Source organism: Eschrichtius robustus, chromosome 6 (genome assembly GCF_028021215.1).
Source record: "Eschrichtius robustus isolate mEscRob2 chromosome 6, mEscRob2.pri, whole genome shotgun sequence".
Taxonomy (NCBI): domain Eukaryota; kingdom Metazoa; phylum Chordata; class Mammalia; order Artiodactyla; family Eschrichtiidae; genus Eschrichtius; species Eschrichtius robustus.
Window position 1 is genome coordinate 123,379,840 of NC_090829.1, and position 7,000 is coordinate 123,386,839.

General features: G+C 35.5%; 1 pseudogene; it reads left to right on the forward strand.

Moving 5' to 3' along the window:
• Positions 1-2,016: 2,016 nt before the first annotated feature.
• On the forward strand, positions 2,017-3,438 carry LOC137766021 (ribosomal protein S6 kinase beta-1-like; annotated as a pseudogene).
• Positions 3,439-7,000: the final 3,562 nt, after the last annotated feature.

Sequence of the window (7,000 nt, forward strand, 5' to 3'; positions counted from 1 at the left end):
CTGTTCTCTTATTCACAAGAAGGTGGTCCTATAGATCCAGCATCACATACCTATGTGACCAGGTCCAATCTGGGATATACAAAGGTGGCTTTCTGTCTGTTCATCACCTTTTTTTTCTTTCTTGTTAATCAGGAAGGCATACCTTTCCAGAAATCCTCCAGAAGACTTTACTTCAGATCAGAGAGTGGACAAGATTAGGACACATCTTCACACTCTTGTTGCAAGGGAGGGAATATGAAAGCAAGTGAAAAGGAAAAAAATTATTCCCCTATAGTTATCAATTTATATTATATAAAGCTTCAAAAATGAAGAAAATTCTATTTTGCCTCGACAACTGACAGATTGAATTGATAGACAACTTAATGGTACAGTCAAGATAAGATAGAAACAAATGATAACGATTACATAAAATGTCAGAGGGCTTGTGATAATAGGTTAACAACTTAGAAAACAATCAAGGTATACTCGAGTCTCATGTTATATTACAGCATAAATACCAGAAGTTTAAAGTAATTAATTGCAAAAAATGAAACTATATACTAGACATGAGTATATATTTTTGATTTTGAGATCAGATTATATCAAAGCATAAAAGTGATATCACAGAGGAAAAGAGAGATCACAAAGAAAAAAATATATAGTATAAACTACATGACCAAAATAAAGCATCAGAAAAAGTTGTGGAAGAAAATGCTTTTAAAATATTTGTGATTTACTTTATGAATGCTTATATGACTACTAATTTAAAAAGCTTTTGCAGAATGATTTTTAAAACATATATAAATGACCCCTAAATGGAAAAAAAGCAGAAAGAGAAAAAATATAAAGAAAAAAATTATGAAAAGAAAGTTACTACTAATCAAGAATTGCATATTTGAGCACAATAACATTTCATACCATATGTCAAAGAAGAATAAAAATGAGTATATAAGAGATGTTAAGAATGTTGGAAAATTGGTCTTTCACATCTCAGTCGATGAAGCAAAATATGAAAACATGCCTCACTTCTAGGAGATGATTTGATAATATATATCAAAATATTAAAATGTGTTTTTTACTTAGTATTATAGCCCATAGATATTGAGTAATACTATGGTGAAAGTACTATACATATTTTATATATAATAACCTACGTCAAGCCTATGGAGCAGGAATCATTTCTAATCTATTTTACAGATGAGAAAACTGCAGCACTGTGGGGTGAAATACACTCAGGGACACAGCTGATAAGTCTTAGGGCCAGATTTCAGAACTATGGTGTCTGTCTCAACAGGTCACACACATACATATCATGTTACCTTGCTTCTCTACTTTAAGTAATCTTACTTAAAGAAATAGAGGAATTATAAAGATGTATGTTAAAGATATTTGCATAAACAATTTTTAAAGTAGTTAAAACTTTCGTATGAAGTAAGTATCCAAACAGGAGAATTTTGCTTAAAAAGTTTACATTTCTCAAAATTGGCAGTGATTATTTTTTGCTTCTGGCTGGCAATTAAACACACTCATATTCTTTACTTTAGAGATTTTAGGTAAATGACAAAATTCGTGCTCTGAAAATGTCTGATCTGTAGTCTTTTTTTTTTAACTTGAACAACAGTTTGACAAATTCTTGACAGTATCTAGAGAAGCATGGATTTCTGGGACAGAGGAAGTAAGCTTCAGGTAGCATGGAGTGTTCAAATTGTAGGATTGCTTGCTGAATGTCCTACTTTCCACCTTCCTCCTATCGCCCCTAGAGAGCCAAAATATTCAACTGCAAACTTCTATTTCTGTGTTGTTTTCTATTCAGAAAGTATGTTGCCATGTAGTCATTTCAGATAGGGATCATGGACTGAGCTTGTTTTGCTGCCTAGTGTCTGCATTAACTTAACCTCCTCTTAGACAACAGATAGATGATAGATAGGTAGATAGATAGCCCCAGCAGCTGGAGATGGCTGCAGCAATGGAGGGTCCAGGCCCTTGAGGCGATAAAGGAGGCAAGATGGCTTTTATCCAGCACCAGACTTCTAAGACAGGGAAGCTGAGGACATGGCAGGAGTGTTTGAAATAGTCTGGACCAGCCAGAGGATACAGGCTCTGAGGATGAGCTGGAGGAGAGAGCGGTCAGTTAAATGAAAGCATGGGCCCTGGGGGAGTTGGGCCTTATGCCCTTGGCATGGAGCATTGTGAGAAACTTGGAATCTCAGAAACTACTGTGAGCAGAGGGCCAGAAAAAGTCAGGCTAGAATGTTTCAAGCTACTTTGGGTACTTGGTAAAGGGGTCTGTGGGAAGATTTTACAAGTAAGAAAAGTAACAGGAGCAAAAACTCAGAAAATATTTGCCATGAAGGTGCTTAAAAAGACAATGATAGTAAAAAGTGCTAAAGACACAGCTCATATAAAAAGCAGGATGGACTATTCTGGAGAAAGTAAAGCATCTTTTCATTGTGGATTTAATTTATGCTTTTCAGACCGATGGAAAATTCTACTTCATCCTTGAGTATCTCAGCAGAGGAGAATTACTTATGCAGTTAGAAAAAGAGGAAATATTTATGGAAGACACAACCTGCTTTTACTGGCAGAAATCTCCATGGCTTTGGGACATTTATATCAAAAGGGGATTATCTACATATACCTGATGTCAGAGAAAGTCATGCTTAATCACCAAGTTCATGGAAACTAACAGATTTTGGACTATTCAAAGAATCTATTCATGATGCAACAGTCACACACACATTTTGTGAAACAATAGAATACATGGCCCCTGAAAACAGTTGATGAAATCCTCAAGTGTAAACTCAATTTGCCTCCCTACCTCACACAAGAAGCCAGAGATCTGCTTAAAAAGCTGCTGAAAAGAAATGCTGCTTCTCATCTTGGAGCTGGTCCTGGGGACGCTGGAGAAGTTCCAGCTCATCCGTTCTTCAGATGTATTAACTTGGAAGAACTGCTAACTGGGAAGGGAGAGCCCCCTCTTTAAACCTCTTTTGCAACCTAAAGAGGATGTGAGTCTGATTTGAAGTTTACACAGCAGACATCTATCTACCTGTTGACAGCTCAGATGACTCAGCTCTCAGCAAAATTGCCAACCAGGTCCTTCTGGGTTCTGCATATGTGGCTCCATCTGTACTTGAAAACGTGAAAGGAAAGTTTTCCTTTGAACCAAAACTCTGGGCAACTTGAAGATGTATTGGCAGCCCATGAACACCTGTCAGCCAGGTCAAATTTTCTCCTGAACATTTCCGGGGAAGAGTTGCTTCAGCCAGCATGGCAAATCCTCAGACACCTGTGCAATATGTGGTGGAAACAAGTGGCAGGAATAGACCGGATGGATGTGACCATGACTGGGGAAACTTCAGTGCCACTTCCATTCTGACCTCCAAACAGCTGGCCATACAAAAGCAAGCTCTTCCCATGATCTCCAAACAACCAGAGCACCTGCATATGAATCTGTGACAGAGCAATGCTTTTTAAGAATTTAAGGCAGAAAGGTGGGGAGGGAATGGGTGAGCATCCTTCAAGGTGAAAAAAGAAGACTACATAACAGTCTTGAAGAGTCAGTGTCATTCCATAGAACACTTTGGACAGAGGAAAAATAAACATGGATTTTCAAAAATCAATCAGTGGTGCAACGGAACTTAAGCAAAGTCGAATTTTGAAACTCTTAGGCACTAGGCACATCAATTAATTGATTCCTAGCGACATCTTCTCAAACTTATCAGGGATTTTCATGTTGATGGCTTGAAGCTGATGGTATTAAGGGTAAGGTATTGCTTCTGAATCACTGCTGAGTTCTGATTGTATTGAAAAAGAGTTATCCTTTCATTAGGCAAAGTATGAAGTTGTCTGTAATGCTTGCAGCTAAGGATAAATTAGCACGAAACTTGGTCAAACTTTCTCCAGCAATACGGAATCAAAGACAAAAGAAACTTATCAATTGATGTTTTATGTGCAAACAACCTAAAATTTGCAAGTTATGTTTTATTCAGGGCACTTACTGAGCCCAGGAGACAGCCTCTCAGCTTCTAGGTGGTGATGAAGACCCCTAATTTCTTCCCGCATGAATATTTTAATTAAAAAATAAAAATCATATTTAATAATATAAAAAGAGAAAGAAAAAGAAAATTTATGGGCTTGTTTTTTAAAATGATGTTTTTAAGAGTATTTAATGCTATGAGAAACATTCGTGGTACTTAAGCTTTAAAAACAATTTAAATCCTGTGTATTTAATATTTCCCATTTAATACAATTTAATGTATATATGCGTATATAAACATTGTGTATTTGGAAATTTTCTTACACTAAAATCTAATTTGTAGAAACAAATTTGTTAACTCATTTGGTTTTGTTAAGGAGCTGACCTGCGAGGTAACAGAAACACAAAAATACAGGAATGAATAAATAAATGAATGAATGAATAAATAAATAAATAATGGAATGAATAATTAAATAGATCAAGAGATTTTAAGCATACCTGTTTTAAAACTAGGTTAGGGTAATAATTAAAAGCATAGGTAATTCTTATTATTTTTAAGTAAAAACAATTAGCCACTTGGATTTCTGTCATTCTTTTCAGCACATCTATGTGATGGGTTTTGGGGTATGTGGGAGAGCCTGTATCACCTTAAATACTGGCAGTGAATTCTGACTCTTCATTTTCTAAGCAGTGGTATGCTGGTAAATGTTTAAAAATAAACTCCCTGAAAAATAAGTGAATGAATGAATGCATGCCTGCCCTGATTTGTGGCACTTGTCAATTTCCACGGTATAAATACTCCAATGACCGCTTTTCAAACTACCAATGTATCGGAAAAAGCTGTGAATAATTGGTCCTAGGAAGTGGTAGGAGCCTGTTTCGTACTCCATTTTTTCTGAGGCATGGTTCTGTGGACATGGCTCCTAGAGCTTCGATTCCTTGCATGCTGGTGTAACATATTCTGTTCTCTCTATGCTTCCTCAGGACCCATATATTAGGTCTCACCTGTGTCTGGTTGAAGCTCTAGAACAGGGGTTGGCAAACTTTTTCTTAAAGGGACAGACAATAAATATTTTTAGACTTGTGGGCATTTGGTCTCTATTGCAACAAACTCAACTCATCTATTGAAGCTCAAAAACAGCCTTAGACAATGTGCAAAATGACAGACATGTCTGTGTTGCAATAAACCTTTCTCTTATAAAAACAGGCAGTAGGGCTCTAGACCTTACTTTGTTGTTCCTGCCCATGAACTCCTGACTCTCTGCTGCACCCTGCATCCAGCTCTGTGCCTCAGGCTATGATACTGAGCCTCCCTGCAGGACTGCCGTGAATAGTATCACATCCATGTACACAGTTGTACCGTATAGCCACAGTCCCTGCGCTTTCATCCCCAGCTCAACTTACTAACATCAAACCAAGAGATGGAAGGACAGAAATAACAATTTTGGTCACTTACTTTCCCTCCATTTTCTTCAATTTTTCCTTCTCTTAATTCACACTAAAAGGGAAAGGCATTATTTTTGCCATGTCGCGTAATCCGTTACTGAAGAACAAACATCACTTAGCCAAATGGGCTGGTGTAGGCTTCACTCCACGTTGGAATTCTCTGCTCTGAATCCTTCAGACTGGCTCTTTAGGAATGTGAAATATCTGTTTTTTCATCTAAACCTGGATTTCAAACCTACTGCCTTGCTAAAGCAGTCAACTACCCTAAATGTTCTGGATAATATCCTCGTGATTCGGTATATGATGTAAAAGGGAAATTAAGGTGCATTTCAATCATTTCTATTATATGGATGTATAAATAGTGGACAAAATCAAGATAACAACAATAATTTGTGAGTATTAAGTAACTTTTTAAAATTACACAAAATTATTTTAAATCAGAATAATAAAAATCTTAAAATATTTCAAAATGAGGACACTGTGGAGAACTTATAGAAATATTCTACAAGTTGCAAAATATTATTTTCATAAGGATTAAGTGGAAATTTAGACAATAGACTAATTGGCAAATGAGGAAGGGAAGAGTCTGGTACAGCAAATGTAATAGACTCCCATGCCAAAGTTTGCTTAAGCATTTCAGCTGCAGACAAGGGGGAATAGCTGTGTAATAGGAATGTCATGCCAGATGTTCCAATTTCCCTGAACCTAAACTAATCACTGCTCTTGCTTTGGTCTATGACAAAAAAAAAATTTTCATTTGAAAGCATTAGGATTTGTGTTACATAAAATACCAGTTCTAATTCTTATTCTTAGTCCTATCACCAAAAGTCAGAAGAGATTAGAAATATGCCATTTGAATTTTTACAGTTAAATGTTACTTTATACAATTAGACCAATACATTTCTCCATTTTATGGGACTTGATATCCACATTTGAAATGGACTCCAAGGGGTATTGAAGAGGATAAAGATGTGGAAGAAAATCTCCCAAATAGACTTCTGCAGCATAATTTTATATTGAAGGACTTCCAGAATCTAGTTTTATTTGTCTGTGTTTTAGTTGCAAAGTGACATTATATTTTGTCCATGTGGAACACATTTTAAAACAATATGCTTCTTTAATACTGTAAGAGATACATAGTATTGCATGCCTCATTGATATATGAACGTGATTAAGGAAATGAAATTGCCCATGCCTAAATAATTCTTTAAAAGTGTGCCATTAGAAAAATCAGAGCATGACAAGTTGTAATTATTAACTTTTATAAAATATCACTATATTTAGAAAAATAAATATACTGTGGTGCAATAGCCATTAGTTTCACAGACAAGAAAGTAAAGCTAATGCTAATAAAATATATGCTTACAGATTTTTTAACTAGATATTTTCTTAATTATCTTTATTAATGACAAGTTTGGATTAGTACAACTAATCTTTTTACTTCATATGATTTTTTTTTTTGATTCATGTTATTTTTTAAGGCTAGAGATAAAGTGGCTTCCTTTGAAATATCCAAATCAATAAATAATGTCACCACTTATTAACAACAAATTAAATGAAAGAAGAAATAGATAAATGCAACATAAAAAATTCAAA